This window comes from Saccostrea cucullata, unplaced genomic scaffold, assembly GCF_032062105.1.
Source record: "Saccostrea cucullata isolate Sc308-1 unplaced genomic scaffold, CSIRO_AGI_Scuc_v1 ctg161, whole genome shotgun sequence".
In the NCBI taxonomy this organism is placed as follows: Eukaryota; Metazoa; Mollusca; class Bivalvia; order Ostreida; family Ostreidae; genus Saccostrea; species Saccostrea cuccullata.
Window position 1 is genome coordinate 323249 of NW_026935527.1, and position 16662 is coordinate 339910.

At 32.1% G+C, this 16662-nt stretch overlaps 1 protein-coding gene across 1 annotated transcript in view; it reads left to right on the forward strand.

Moving 5' to 3' along the window:
- The window catches only part of LOC134243140 (putative uncharacterized protein DDB_G0293878), a 476688-nt gene that overhangs the window by 135653 nt on the left and 324373 nt on the right, over positions 1 to 16662 (forward strand). The window lies entirely within an intron of this gene.

Consider the following 16662-nt stretch of genomic DNA (forward strand, 5'->3'; position numbering starts at 1 on the left):
CATCGTCGTTTGAAGACATTGTTCAAAAATGTCTTTTATCTTTTATTGTGAACAGATGAAAGTGATCAGAAATAAAGTTATGCACATGACACTTGCAATAGTTTTGAAATACAGGTCACCACTTTATCAAAATCTTAAATGGAAAGGTTATTCAATTCAATATACAATATATATCTTAAATCACGTCGTTCTTTGCGAGAGATTTCTGTTAATCTTACAACTTAAGTAGTTTAATCCATTATTGATTTAATATATTATTTAAATTTTTACAAACCTTGTTTCAAAAGAAAACTTTATCATCCTTATAAAATTAAAAATTTGGAAAATGAACAACATGTACTCATGAAAAATGATAAGTGACTACCGTGACACTTACATCCATTGTCACATAAATAAATTGCTTTGAAATTTCACAACAATGAAAATATTGAGAATGTACGATGCTTTTTAAAGATATTTTTATTTGCAAGATCAGGAGTTTATGAAAAATCGAAGTTGTTAGACTAGGAAACATCTGAACTTGCTTATGAGGTATGAAGTGTCCCAAAAACGATTCAATACAGGTGGTAGAGGATAGTTTCGGATTAAGAACCGCCAAACGTTTGAAAAAAAAATGATAAACCTAAGGTTTGAATGCATATTATAGTTGATTTTATTGCTAAAATGTTTTAAGTTTACTTAAAATTTTTTATTGTAATCAATAAGTGTCCTCCTTGAATGTGAAAGTCTGAAATACTGTATAGCTGTGCTTTGTAAATGGTAATTTTGTTCCATGTCTTACCGTGGTAGAAGAGGCAGAGATTGACCAATCAAAGTGGCGTTTTCAGACCCATTTTCATGATTTTTCTGTTAAATCTAAGTGGTAATTACTGTAAATTTGGATTATCTCCCTTTACAAAATTGGTTTTATTTCTCATCTTGATATCTTGTGTCTGCTAAAAATTATATGTCATTATTAATAATACTTTTGAGAATTTCAAACAAATTATTAAACGTCACAAAGGTGGCAACACACGACAAACTGTTTTACAGACTTTTTACTCATTGAAGGAGGATAAGATAAGGTGTTCTAGTGTTGAAAGGATTATGGAAAGAAAGTAACAAGTTGATGGGTAACCGGGGTATCAAAATACTTATTGCATTAAAATAAATAGATTTATGTGTGTATTTGGAGGGAATAATTGGCCTGGGTTTTTGTATTGATATATGACACTTTAGTGTCACTACCACTGTTTATGGGATATGGACTAGAAATTCGAAACTAAATTCAAAATTCACTCTTCTATGATTTCCTCAGAAAAGCGAGGTGGGTTCATAGGATGAATTGTAGCTTGAAAATGAGGTGGTTGAACCATTATATCTTGCTGCTCAGTATGTACAGGTGCTGTTATATATTTTGTGTGGAAGCTTCGGGCATTAGCATGGGCATTGAAGCAGTTGCGGATCTGGCGAAAAAAGGTGAAAATATGCTTTTTCATGAACTTTTGAGATTATTCCTGTGCTTCTTGTGTAAGTTGTACATGTTTTATTCATAAAAGTTCCAACATCTTCAGGGGACTAGACTTGAAAAGTTTCAAAACACATCCCAACTTTAAAAACAGCATAAGCGCTTCTGATAATAAACATTTTAATGACGTGACATGGAAATGGAGACGGACTTGTTAATTTCGCTTTATCGTCTAGATTTTCTACAATAAATGCAGCTTCATTTATGCAAAAATTTACTAGAAACAGAAATTTTTTTGTTTGTACAATTTTCATTTTCAAACAAAAATTATCTAAGCCTGCTTACAATCCGAAATTACTTAAAGGCCGAGGTTTTCAACCGTACGGTTTTCCTCAGGTAAGTTTGGTGTGGGGTGGAGCTTAATCGAAGCGGCTGAGAAGCCCTGAGGGAACGACGCTGACTTGTGTATACTACCTATATTACACAGGATGTTACCTGAGTGTATTACCTGTTTGCGTTTTCCTACGACATTGTAAAACGAAGCCGTTTTTTCCATGTGTAGCTCAAATGAAATGCATGAAATAAAGCATTTTTTGTGGACAGAATCCTTCTAGAATTCTTTCTTTTAAAATTAATATTTTAAAGAATTCGACAATTTCAATATACTGCGTGTTTGTTAATCAAATGTTATAACGGAAATACATGTAGCACAAAAATCTGTCGTTATAATCTGGCGACAAAAAGGGAAGTAATTCAAATTACACGTCGTGTACGCAAAACGAAAAGAGAAATGGGTCATAATTAATTAAGGAGGCTCATTACACCACTTTTTGATGACGTACTACACAAAAAAAATAAACCTCCATTGTGTCGACCGAATTGCTCAGGGGACGAGTTGTATAGATACCTGTATAATATGACCCTGACCTTTAAAACGCTTTAAAAATAGATGAAACATGCGGTGTTGTAAACAGTGAAAACAAAGTAACGGATTCATTATGCATAAACCAAGAAGAATTGCTTTTAGGCAGAAACAAAAGAAAGCAACAGTCAAATCTTCGCCAAACAAGTAATGTCAATTTCATAGCCATGCATGCAGTGAACTCTATCAATCACTGACATGTATGTATGGAGGAAATTCGAGTTAAAATCTACAACCTTGTTGAAATTAAAATTTTATTTTATTGCGCTATTTACTGTGTTGGTGTTAATTAATATATTTGTTTTATTGATTTAAATGTATACTCTGGCAATTTAAAGCTTTATTCTGAATTTTAGATGTAATGTCAAACGTTTCATAGTGTTTTGAGTCTTGGCTAATTAGGAAAGATAACTCTTGAAAGTGGACTTTTTATACCAAATATTTTTTAAATTGGATTTTTCATTTGCTTTAAACTTTCTTCATTCAATTTGACACATGTAATTCATTAAAATACATTCCTTATCTCTTCAGAACACATTTTTTAAATGTTTTATGCATAGATTAAAAAGATAATGACATTAATTGTTTTCTAGGAGAAAATTATTTTTTCTAATAAAATTATTATTAGGTATTATGAGGTATTTTCACTGTGTGTACTTGTCTTAAGAAGATGACCATCATTTGATACTGAAAGTTCTGAAATTCTGTGAATAATAAACCTGAAATAAGACATTTCACTAAAATAAAACAAAAACTAAAAAAATTCTATAAAAAATATTTATGATATCAATACCCCCATCTGGATATTTGACATCTACATTATAAGTGGTGCTGTATTGAAATCTAAAATAAACTGTGGATGTAATGAGCCACCTTAAGTCTCTCGGTAAATAACAATTAAACTTAGAACCATGTTTTGAGAATAAATTGTTCAGAAATATTATCGTCTAAATCAATATTTTTTTTTGAAGATAAACCCTACGTGATTTACCATAACGCATGGTCTGTAAAAATGGCCAGGGGTTCAGATCGGAGATCGGAGATGATTCCCTGACAGCTAGGCCTATGGGTGAAACGGGAATGGAAACATCAGCATCATACATTTTTCTTTCGGGATTCATAATTTCAAATATCAATTAAATGCAAAGCAAGATGTTATTATAATCTCTTCTAAAACTGGTTAAAAATAACGTCACTTCGTCACCATGTCTCGAAGAATTGGCTACATGTACAAATTTGCCTTATAAATAAATATAAATTTCACTTGACTCCTGAACAACGTAAACAGTAACAATGTTGCCATCCTTGTTTTAAAAAATAATTTTATTTAATTCCATGATACTAGCGGTGTCCAGTCACTTCGTACACAAACCGAGTCGTACACAAACCAACTCGTATACAAAAAGTCAACTCGTACACAAAAACCAGAAGTCAACTCGTACACAACATTTATATACAATCGTTATGATTTAATTTTATACAAATAATGTTAGATAACACGAAGTGTTACTTTTCCCTAGTTTTTTCCCTAAATATTTAAATAATTCAACTTCCCTGATAGGAACATCAAAGGCATCAAAGAAGTAGATCGTTAAACCAACACATGCGCGGTGGTTTCTTGAATCTGCGACAAACGCTAATTACGAGATGCTCATAATTTCGTATCCTTTAATTATGAGATACTATATGTATCGAAGACGTCAGCAAGGCGGTAACTTTCCAAAACTGTTTTTTAATTTAGATAAGTGTAAGAAAAATGTGTTATACAGTATACCATTAAATTCTTACCATGTACAATGTATTTAAATCGCATTTACTATCTACATGTACACTATATAACTATTTAACATAATAAATTTGGATGCTATGAAATATTATATTCTACATCAACATGCATTACTTGCATAACAGAAAACTTTTTAGAAATATAAAATCTACGTATAATAATTTTGTTGACAATTAGAAATCCATTTTAATTAAGTTTTTCAACAACATATTTAACAAATAAAATATTTAAATTTACAATATACACTGTAAGAATCATTTAAGATAATTACGTTTATTTAAGAATTAATTTAAGAATTAAGAATGAATTTGACAATCTTGATTTAGTTAACTCAAAACACATTTGTGTACGAGTTGACTTCTCAATTATTTGGAAACTGTGGCAAATATTACCTTTAATCACATAGAAAAACCTATGTATGAGTTGTGTACGAGTTGACTTCTGGTTTGTGTACGAGTTGACTTTTTGTATACGAGTTGGTTTGTGTACGACTCGGTTTGTGTACGAAGTGACTGTAAACCATACTAGCTTCCAACGCAGGTCAGTTTATTTTGTTAATTATGGAGGAATAAATATGCGTTAACCCATGCTTTGAGAAATTAAAATGGTCGATTGTAGGCATTATTTTTTTTTATCATTTATTTAATTATTTGATGGATTAATTATACTTATGCCATATTCTTATGAATTAAACAAGAACGCTTTGCCTGTTTCTTTATCACGTTGGCATATGCGGTAGGCATCAAAAGCCTGAATGTTAATTCGATGGTCGGTACGATCTCCAGACAAGGTACACAAGATATACACTACGGCAGCAAACTAAAAGTCAATCAAATCAAAGTATCCAAACCCAGGCTTAATTTCAGATGATTGACAGGGGTTCTAAGACTAGGTAAGTTGAGTGAGGTGCTTATTTCCTCCCCCTTAAAGCACTGTTTGTATTTGTTTTACTGTAGTTACGTCGCGCACAGAAATGAGGCTGATTTTCTAACGTCAAAATATACTTTTCTAACGTTATTGAATATGTCGTTTAAGCGTTAAACGTCAAAAATTCAAGGCGTAACAAATCAGACTAGACATTCAATTTCTGCTCCTGTTTCCTTAAAAAGTGCTTACTTTTAAATGTTTCTTTAAATACAAAATTTTATTTATATGCACATTTAAAAAATAATATCTTATCTGTTTAAAGTTTTCCCAGCAAATAGAGAATACATTTCACATTGTTGTTATACGCCCGGTTAAATACCATAATACGCATATTTGTGCCCTAGTAACAAAACCGACTAGACATCAAAATCGCTCTATTAATCTCTCCTACTGCTTGCTTATAATTTTTTAAAGAAACATTTGACTACTTCTTGATTTGCACATTTCATTTATCAACTTAGTTTTAAAAAAAGAACCTGTTATATAGTAAAAAAAATCTTTATCAAACATTCTATCTTTTCTTGTAACTTGTCAAGATTACGACAAGTTACGGAACGCTTCCTATTTTACGAACAGTCGGAAGAGTCTGTAAATTACAAATTTATTAATGAATGTTGTGTGACATCATCACAGGAAGTTATAGAAGCTTGGTACAAATTGCTAGAAAAATCCATGTAGCCAAAACGATAAAGTGATAAAAAATACCAACGCCCGTCGTTTACAGTGTTACAAGTTACGCAATTTCAAACCCCAATACTATGCGCGACACAAACGTTATTATGTTCCCCAAACGAAGTTGGGGAACATATTGTTTTTACTCTGTTTCTTATTATTATTAGGTCTTTCCAGCTTTCTCTGGAAAGACCTATTGATTTTCTTCTGTTTTTTTTTTCTTTTTTATTATTTTTCCGCCGTGTGATTTTGAGTTTCAAGATTTATCGAAAAGATTTTTAGTCAACAAGAATGTACTCCGTAAAAGATTTTAGCAGTTGACCCTGCGTATATGAGCTTTGACCCCTTTCGGAGTTACGACCCCTTTCGCAATAAAAGCTTGTTATCGCTACTCCTCCAAAACCATAAACCGCAGAGATTCCAAACCTTTATTAATGTTTACGACTGATTTAGTAGACTCTCCAATCAAACATTGCGAAAGGATTCGTGAACTCCTATATTGAATTATTGCCCCTGAATGTTTGCAACGTTTACGAATATCAAGATCTTTTCTTAAACGACAAGGCGTAGAGACATGGGACCAACTGCAAAAGATTTGTTGACCTTTGACCTTAAAATCTAGGTCAAGGTCAAAAGTCAAGGTCATTCAAAATATGTAAAATTAAGCATTTTTTATAGCTCTTTTGTTCTTAACCAAATTCTAAACATCTTTGTATTTTTAGTATGTACTCTTAAACCCATTTCAGAGATTCCATGCTTGTCCCCTAAGACTGAACCCTCTAAAAGTTAGTGCCCCATTCAGTGTAAACCCTTGTTATCGCTACTCCTCCGAAACCGTAAACCGTAGAGGTACAAAACCTTCAACAATGTCTGCGACTAATTTAGTACACTTCTCATTCTATTAGTGCGAAAGAATTCGTAAACCGTTTTAAGTAGTTATTGCCCCTGCAAGTTTATGATGTTTACGAAGAAGTAAAAACTTCTTAACGACAAGTTGTAAAGACATGGGTCCAACTGCATCAGATCTTTTGACCTTTGACCTTGAAGATTAGGTCAAGGTCAAAGGTCAAGGTCATTGGGAAGTATCAAAATTGCTTATTTACGGGTTTTTAATAAAATGACCTTGACCTTTGACCTTGACCTTTTCTCAAAAGTTAAAAAGGTATACATGTATTCATAACCTTTACCTAGATTCAGCTTCAAGTGTAAAACTCAAGTCTGTAAGTGGGTTTTTTTTTTTATGACCTTGACCTTTGACCTTGATGAATGACCTTGACCTTTGACCCCATTGACCCAAAGGTCACAATCAAGCTTAAGGTCTTGGAGGTATTTACAACTCTCTCTTAAACAAATGCTTATATCCCCCCCCTTTCTTTCTCAAAAAAAAAAATCAATAGTGACGTAAACAAATTTTGTACAGCTTAAAGGAGATCACACATCGACATGAAATTCAGATTAAAATGTAGAAGATACTTCAAAGAAAGTGTCCTGAGAGTTTTACGGTGAGTCTCTTAAGTATAATGAAATTCTATTCAATATCGGCGAAAACTACATTTTTTTTTTCTGTCTAAAATTTAAGTGCTGATGAGCATAAAAATTAATTAAAGCTTGGCTTGGCTATTTCTTCAGTTTTTGTTAATAGCATTTGATTCTCCTGCTCTAATACGACATTTTAATACCAAGTATTCTTGCTCTCTTTAGAATGTGGAATTTATTTGAAATTTATTTAGATTTCATATTAATCGGATGAATCTCGAAAATAGGGATTTTTCCTATCAAATAAATTTCCACGCTCTCGCTGACACCGTTTTCTTCATGAAATGCATGTTTCAAGTTTAATTTATGCTCATAACTATTAATTCAATCCAAATAGAGATGATTATTTAATCTAACCTATGAGTTCACCATATCTGTCAAAACAAACGCGCCTATATTTTCACAAATTGTAAACACAGTGCCGACACGGAAGTTCGAATGTATCTTAAGCTCTGTATGATTAACTCAATCTATTCAAACTATAAACAAACTCGAATGTTTTTTTTTTACAGGAAATCTCCATTTTCAATATCCACCAATCGTTTTTCTTAGAACTATTCATTATTCCTCCCTATGTTCCATCACAAACAAATAAATACACGTGTTTCTGTACTATTCAAAACTTCACGCGTTTCTATTTTTATTTAAATCCACGTGTTTTCATTTCTTCTTTTTTTCTACACTGTTAGTTTACGGACACTAACTTCATCGGAGCCTGTGGCGTAGTGCATAGAGCGTTCGCCTTGCAATCTGAGGGTCCACAGTTCGAATCCTGCTGGCAGCACTTTTTAATTTTTTTTTTTTTTTTTTTTTTATTGGCGTTTTCCTTCTTTTTTTCAACCCAAATGACACGGAAACACTTAAAAAGCTGGAAAGACCTCTTATTGTTCTTTGAACAATAAGTCTCCTAGTTATTATTTTTCTTCTTCCTGGGTACTTTTTTGTCCGGGAGTGATCTTGTAAACTACACATCCGACTTAGGTAAAACCTTTTTAGGGTCAGTAGGCATGTTGTGTAGATTTGCGGAACGAAGGTCATTTTGCGCGCAAGTGCTTGCAAGAGCGTGCACGTGCAACATGTAAAATGACCGATTTAATTGATATAGGCGTAACTTTTCACATTTTTGATGAAATGCTTTGAAACTCATAATATAAAGATATATTAGTAGCATAGACAACAAGACATGGTCAAAATAGCAAGATCTCACGCGCATGCACGTGCGCTTCGCTCTGATTGGCTGAAACAAAAATCTCAGTATCTTTTCTGCTTTTTGACGAAATGTTATGAAATTTAAAACATAGGCATACTTTAGGATGTTCTACAATATGATATATAGCAATAATCATGAAAACACGTGCATGCACGTGCGCTGCAATCTGATTGGCTAAAACTTTAAACAGCTATAACTCCCTTGATTTTCAACCAAACAGGATGGGATTTGGAACATAGATAGATATAATAGAGCTCTACAAGAAGGTATGGTCACCATGCACATGCATACACGTGCGTGTACATGTGCTGCAATCTCATTGGCTGAAACTTTAAACAGCTATAACTCCCTTGGTTTTCAACCAAACGGGGTTGGATTTAGAACATAGATAGATGTAATGGACTTCTACAAGAAGGTATAGTCACCATGCTCATGTATGCACGTGCGTGCACGTGAAATGAATAAAATCAAAAATACACTTGAATGAGCGTATTTTTTTAATACTTTTGGATTAAATACTTTAATATTTAGTATATTAAAATATATAGATTCTGTAGACAATATGATATGGTCATTACGCATATGCATTCACACGCACACGCGTGCAATGCTAAAATTTAAATGAACTTGGTACACTTCTGGGTAAACGTTGTCAAAGTCTCAAATGCACAGAGTTTGTCTTATTTAATGAGGCTTACAGGGGATATGGCATCAAAATGGAGTTGGGAGCGTTTGGGGAACATCTGTAACGGTCCCCGTTACAATTAGCACTAGTTGATATATTTTATTAATTCAAAATTGCTAAAGACAAAACAGTGAGAATTGAATTTTGCTCAATAGCAAAATATCTATAAGCCCTGTTTGAATGTATAATAGGAACCAATTACATCATTTTAAAATGAAGTTTAAGTTAAAATAAGATGTATAATTAACTGATGATTTGCAATTTTTTTTTCTTTTAAAGTTGCATGTTTTTTTTCACTTGTTTTTGAAAATATTTAATGAATATTCGATTGGACTTAGTTTACCGTTTTTATTTTGCTGTATACTGAACTGAACACAATGTGTCTTTTCCCAGTACAGCATAATTTGAATGCAAATTTCCTTACTTGAAAGATACAATTTATACTACATAAATCGTTATTAAATGGTTACTTATATATTAATGAAAGGTCGAAGAAAACTCCTTCAATGACGACTGAAAATAACTGAATGGCGACTGAACAACAACTGGAAAGGTGCGAAAAGGTAACTGAAAAATACCTGAAATGTGTCCACCTAATGGCGACTGAAATATGTCTGATTTGTCACTGAAAAGTACCTGCCATTAATTTTCTCAGTTGCAACTGAACGATCACTGAAAACCGCTTTTAAGTTTTAACTTTAAGGTATTTTTCTTCCTTTCTTTCTTTTTGAATTTTATACACTCATAATAATCAGGGATATACATATGTAATTTTGCTTTACGCAAAACATAACCAATTAACATTTTGTGAAATTGCAGAAGGGTAGAGCTAACATTTTGTGAAATTGCAGAAGGGTAAAGCATCCAATAGTTGGTTTGGATAATTGGGTGGTCTTTATTGAGGAAAAAAACCTGGAAGCCTTTGATATACTGCTACATGATGCATAATCATAACATGTATAACCTGTCTGTTATTTCAGGTTATACAAAAACAAACATTCGCGATTATTTCTCTAGCATAACTAGATCCAAGCTGTTGTTATGTCACACCTGTTTATAATATATATATTAACGTGATTTATATGTTCTTGTTATCAGAAATCAAAGAATTTGCTCTCAAGATACGACTGATTACTGAAATGACAATGATTTATTTTAATAATTCAAAGAAAAAACTGTATTGACTTTTTTCTGCTTTTACTATTAAATCAGAAGATACTGTTCGTGATTGTATGAATTGAACCTTAAAAACCGAAAGATTAAGGCGCCATGGAACTACTCAAAGAACATTGAAAAATAAATTCTTTCAATAAAAATACATGTATATTGAAAAAAATTATCAATATAACGAACAGTTGTCGACATCAAAACTAATTTAAATATGCAAAACGAAGTGAAAGGAGATGACATTATATAGGCGACTAGGAGAAGAAGCATTCCCTGATAAAAGGGCATATCCACCGTAAACCCTGTGTATTGATGAGCTAGATGAAGTACCGGTAATCCACAGTCTTATTTGATATCAGCAGTGTTTATCATCATTATACCTACATTTTTTTGTCAATATATATGTCTTTATAAAATACATGTTTTAAAAAATTTGTCATCACAAAATTTTACCAAAATCGACAGCTTAAAAACTTACGACTTTTCAACTTCATACACGATAAATTAAAGTCCAGGTTTTTTATATCATTGTATGTGGCATTTGGAGACCAGGTCTTCCAACGAGCTATTGGAATGGCCATGGGTACCAATGTCGCCCTGTTACTAGCAGACCAATTTTTTGTATTCATATGAAGCAGAGTTTGTCCACAATCCTATACGTGAAAAGACGAAAAGGCTTGCTGTGACCTTCAACTCGACATTTAGATATATCGACGACGCATTGTCAATTAATAATGGTAATTTCCATTTTTATGTCGAATCGATATATCCCGGTGAGCTTGAGATAAAAGACACCACAGAGTCTGAAACATCTGTTTCATATTTTGATATTTTACTTGAAAACGATGTCAATGGTAACAGCGTTAGCAACCAATCTTTATGATAAACGTGATGACTTTAAAAAATTGATTATTATTTTAATTGTTATGAAATTCAATATACCTTCATCACCTGCATACGGAATTTTCATATCTCAATGAATTCGATACGCAAGAGAATGCACTACGTTTGAACAATTTCCAAAAAGAAAGGAATTATTGGCAAACAAGTTGATGAAACAGGAATATCAGCAGTCTCGTTTAAAGGTATCACTTTTTAGGTTCAGTGGTTGATACAACACCTTTTCAACAAATACAATTTATCATTGAGTCAAATGCTGACTGACTTTTTTATATAATTGTTAGTATTTTTTATACAGAAAATTGACAGCGGATATTTCCGTTACATCAAAATCATGACAAGGAGCACACGGCGGGCGTGATATGTAAAGAAAAGCCGGATGTATTAATTTTTGGTTTAATAAAAACCTGTTTTGAAGGTAAAACACATGATTTGTGCTATTTTGTATTGTTTTTTAAACTTTTAAAATCTTGAATAGAACATGTTTATCTCAAATGTTTCATCATCAAGTCAAATGCAAATTGACGTTTTTTTTTTATTGTTAGGCCATTATTTACACAGTGAGTTGTCATTTACGGATTTTAACATTTCCCCAAGAACATAACAAGGAGCAGTGTTATAAGGGTTACAGGAGATTGCTCACTCTTCCATGGAACCTGATCCAGCCTCTGACGTTTTGAAGGTCCAAAAATTAGCATTTTATTCATTTTGTGAAATTTTTAATGGACTTTTCAGTTTAATTTTGATTGGGTTATCTCCAAATATTAAAAAAATTAAGAAAAACTGAAAACTATTTAAATTATTATAGTGTAAATAAATTTTTTTTTAATTGACTAGTTTTATGGCGTTTTTAACCATAGGTTTAAAAAATATTCACAAATAATGGGTTTTATTTCCATGAATATTTTTTTATTAACAAAAATTAAAAGTGTAACCAACCTTTCTTTACATATTTTATAAAATATCAAAATGATGCATTCATTTAAGCAAATTTTTAACTCGAAAACAACTTATTTGGATATTAATTTTTTCACTTTTCATTGAAAAAATACAGAGCTAATATCGGCCTTAAAATGCTGAAACCATTGTTTAAAAAGGATGACTCAAAGATCTATAAAATAAAAAGTTGGTGTGGTATTCCACCTTAATACTTCGCAAAACCACCTTTAATTACATGCAGTTTGTTTCACCACAATGTTGAGTAATATCTGCATGTGCTGCATCCGATAATTCTGTGTTATATCGCACGTATTGAGCGTATTATGACAATAGGCACAATTAATATGAATAATATACTACATTCACATATCTGACTTTACAATGTCTCTGTAGTGTGATCAGTTTGTGATGGTTCATATAGAAGCGTAAGAACATATACCGGTCAAGATTACGGCAAAACTGTTGCTTTGAAATAGGGAATGGCGAGAATGATCCAAGTAAAACATATCTATTTAACATGTGTGGTTTGTGTATTAACGAGGGTAAGTATTTTGAAACTAGTATATTTTACCTTGAATTCTACAATTGTGAACGATAGGCCGACTAAATAATGTATTTTAGACGAATTATATAAATGAGATCGAGGACTTAGATGGTAAAGCCAGAAGATCAGAGACAATTTAAATGTTTCATATTTTCTTCTTTTCTTTATGTTCCATATTTGAAAAAAAAAGGATTTATCGTAAACCGAAAATTTAAAAGGTTTTCCCGATCCTGAACTTCTGTGCAGATTTTTGTAAAGACTCTAATTTCTAATTATATTCAATTGAAAGCCTACAATGAAATACCGCATAAAACATTAAAAATGATCTACTTTTGTGGTGAAAGCTTGTTTAGAAGAAAATTGTAATATCGTTATCTTTCGAAGTCTTTAGAGAAACATCAATTTTGAATTTCTAGTTTTGCGTGTATGCATGTTGTTATTTTTTACTATAAAATGTTTAAGTTGTTTATGTTATATATTATTGTCTATTAAGACACAAAAGCGTATGTCATACGTACGAACAAATTCTTAACCAAAGCTGGTTACAGGTAATTAGTTGATTTTACACGGGTATTTAGTTGATGTTTCAATGGGATTAACAATCATTTCAATACAAAATGTAAGATCATAATTTATCATCTGAATTGTCAAAAGATTACTTGATCAATACAAAAATCTCAGGACGGGTATGATCACTTGACAGTGGCATTTATATCCTCCTAGTCCCATGTGCGAAGCAGATGTTAAAGCGTTTGATCTAGAGCCGCGGGGTAAGGATTTGGACCTCTCCTCTCCTGAACAACTGTTCAACAAACATTGCATGGTAGAACGTACGTTATTTCTTTGTACAAGACATAAAGTTTACATAAAAATTGGAACTGCTGCATGGTGGGCCGGAGAAAAAGATAATTGCAACTTGGATAGAAAATTCCAAAACATGTATATGTATGTGCCAAATAGGAGAACCCTTATATCAACAATTACGACTAATGATTATTTCTGTAAGGATCTAGGAGTTGTCTTCTTAATCAAAGCTGGTCTTCTAGGTTTTGTAGATTATGATTTTACATCTCCTACAAGGTGAAAAATTAATATTCCTATACCTTATTCTTGTAGGAAAACTTCTTTTAAATCCTCACTTAGCTACCAATTTCAAAATCTTGCTCAGGCACAAATCATATTGCAAAAGATGAGTTGTTACTGCGTAAAATAACACAATTTTGGAATCGCAAGTTTTTACCATGGAAAATGATAACTTTATAACTAACGACTTTTCAAGTCTATGTAAAACCATACCATGTGATAAATAAAAATTCAAGCTTTTTGACATTATTAACAGCTGCGATTTTCAATAAAATTGAAACTCTTTGATTTACGTACCTTATCATTGGTCATAAGGATAATTCTATAAAAATCATTGTGTACATAAGTACTCTGAGTTAATATTCACAAGATGCTTGAGTTTTTTTTATTCAAAATATCTATGTGGTCTTTGGGGGAACCAAGTACGTGTACTTCAACAATCCGTTGGAATTCCATGGGCAATTATTATGTCTCATTATAAGCAGACCTAATTCATATTTCTATTTATTCATATGAAGCAGAAATTATTCAAATTTTATTATTGAGAGGAAAATAGTCTGACACGTTTACTTCATACATATTTGGGAAAATTGTTTGAAAAAAGATCTAGACGTTAAAGGTAACCTAACAACAAAGCTTTATGATTAGCTAGATGACTTCTACTTTTCAATCGACAACTTCCCTTATACTTAGGTAGCAATGAACATGTACTATATCACTCGCATACGGGGCAAGGGGTTATGTCTCTCAGTTGATTCCATACGCTCTGCGTAATAACACTTTTAAAACGAGTAAATTTAGTTAAAAACATCATGAACAAGTAAATGAAGCAAGAATTTCAGAAGTCTCGTTTAAAGTCATCATTTTGTAAGTTCTATGGTCGATACAATAACCTTGTTAGCATAAACAATCTATTATCATATCAAGGAATGATTCAAATCAATTGTTAGACCATTCTCTACGCTGAATGGACTACTGATTTTCCCGTTTTTTCCGATCATGACAAAGAGAACGAGGCGCCTGAAACCAGTCGGCAAGGGATGCTTACTAAATGGCACCTGACTCCACGTCTGATGTTTTTAGGCCCGACTTTGCTCTGCTCCTGATTTGTATTGCTGATGAATTTCTGAGATTGAATATTGTAATTTATCTTCATTTAGATGTATTTCATGTAAGAGTATATTTAGAAAGAGAAAAGTGAGACAGACGGACTAACAAGGATTTACAACAATATACCGAATTTTCTTCTAAGAATGCGGATATAATGAATGATTTTGTTTCTGTAACCTTTAATTACAAATTATTTCATGACAGCAAAGATATCAGCAGTCTCCTTCAAAGTCATCATTTCGTAAGTTCTATGGTCGCTACAAAGACCTTGAAACACAATTTATCATTAAGTCAAATGCTGACTGACTTTTTTCATACTTATTGTTAGGTTCTTATTAAGCAACTGAGGGAAATTTATTTCAAACAATTTGAATTTGAAGTGTTTAAAAATTTTTATGAGCCTATTTTTTCTCACTGGGATGGGATTGTCATATGATTCTTTGCCAAAGACACTGTTATAAACATTCAGACTGAAAGGCCCGAGCTTTCTAGTTGTCATAGCAGTGACTCTTCATTGTCGGGTTTTGATTTTTCACAGATTTATTGAGCAAAAAATCGTTTAACCTAAGCTTTACCTTTAACTTACCTTACCTAATATGGATATCAATAATCTAAATTTAAAAAGATCTTAAATATGGGAAACCTCGATCCTTCAAGTGGCGTCGGAATTTCTTGAATATTATGGATTCTAAAGAGGATTACGCCAAACGATGGGCCAAATATGAAAAAAAATATGCTGAGTCTTTGTCATTATCAGATCTATGTTACAATCTCTTACTGAGAGATTGAGAGGCACATGAAACAATTTATTCTTCTGTATTCAACAATCCAGAAGTGAAAAAAGAATTAGATAGATTACATTATCAGTTTGTACTGATCCCTGCTGTCAAAGCAGGTTATAACATTTTCTTCGTTTGTAAGGCTCATTATATAAACTGTATTTTAGAAGAACTTGGATTTAATTCTAAAAGTGGTAATCCAACTTATAGTCATAGTTCCATTTCTAAGGAAGAAATTCTTCAAAAACATATGTCAGCTTGGAATATTTTTAAGATCCCAAAAGAACAAATTTGAACTACCATATCTATATTAGATTCCGAAACTTCATAAAAATTCCTACAAACAAAAATACATAGCGGGTTCCTTTAAGTGCTTAACCAAGCATCTTTCTTTACTCCTCAATAACAGTAGTGAAGGAGAAACTTCAAGAGTACTGTGAACCAGTATATTCAAGAAGTGGTGTAAATCAGTTGTGGATAATTAAAAATTCCAAGAAACTTTTGGACAATTTAAAATCACAGGATTTTACCAAAATTACTAACTTAAATCTTACGACTTTAAACTTAATACACAACCACTCCCCACGATAAATTAAAGTTGAGACTTTCTGATAACTTTGACAGCTGGTTTTTCAATAAAAATGGAACTCGAAAATTTACTTATCTTGTCATCGGACATTTGCAAACTTATTTTGTTAAAAACATTCTAATTATACACACAAGTATTTTGAAGTTGATTTCAAAAACGGCTTGACTTTCCGATTGACAATATCTATATGCTTTTTTGGGACCAGGTCTTCCAACAATCTATTGGAATTCTCATGGGTACCAATGGTACTCCTTTATTAGCAGACCTATTTTTGTATTCATATTGAACAGAACTTGTCCAAAATATTATACGTGAAAAGAAGAAAATACGGATATTTTTCTTGAAAAAGACGTTCATGGTACTCTA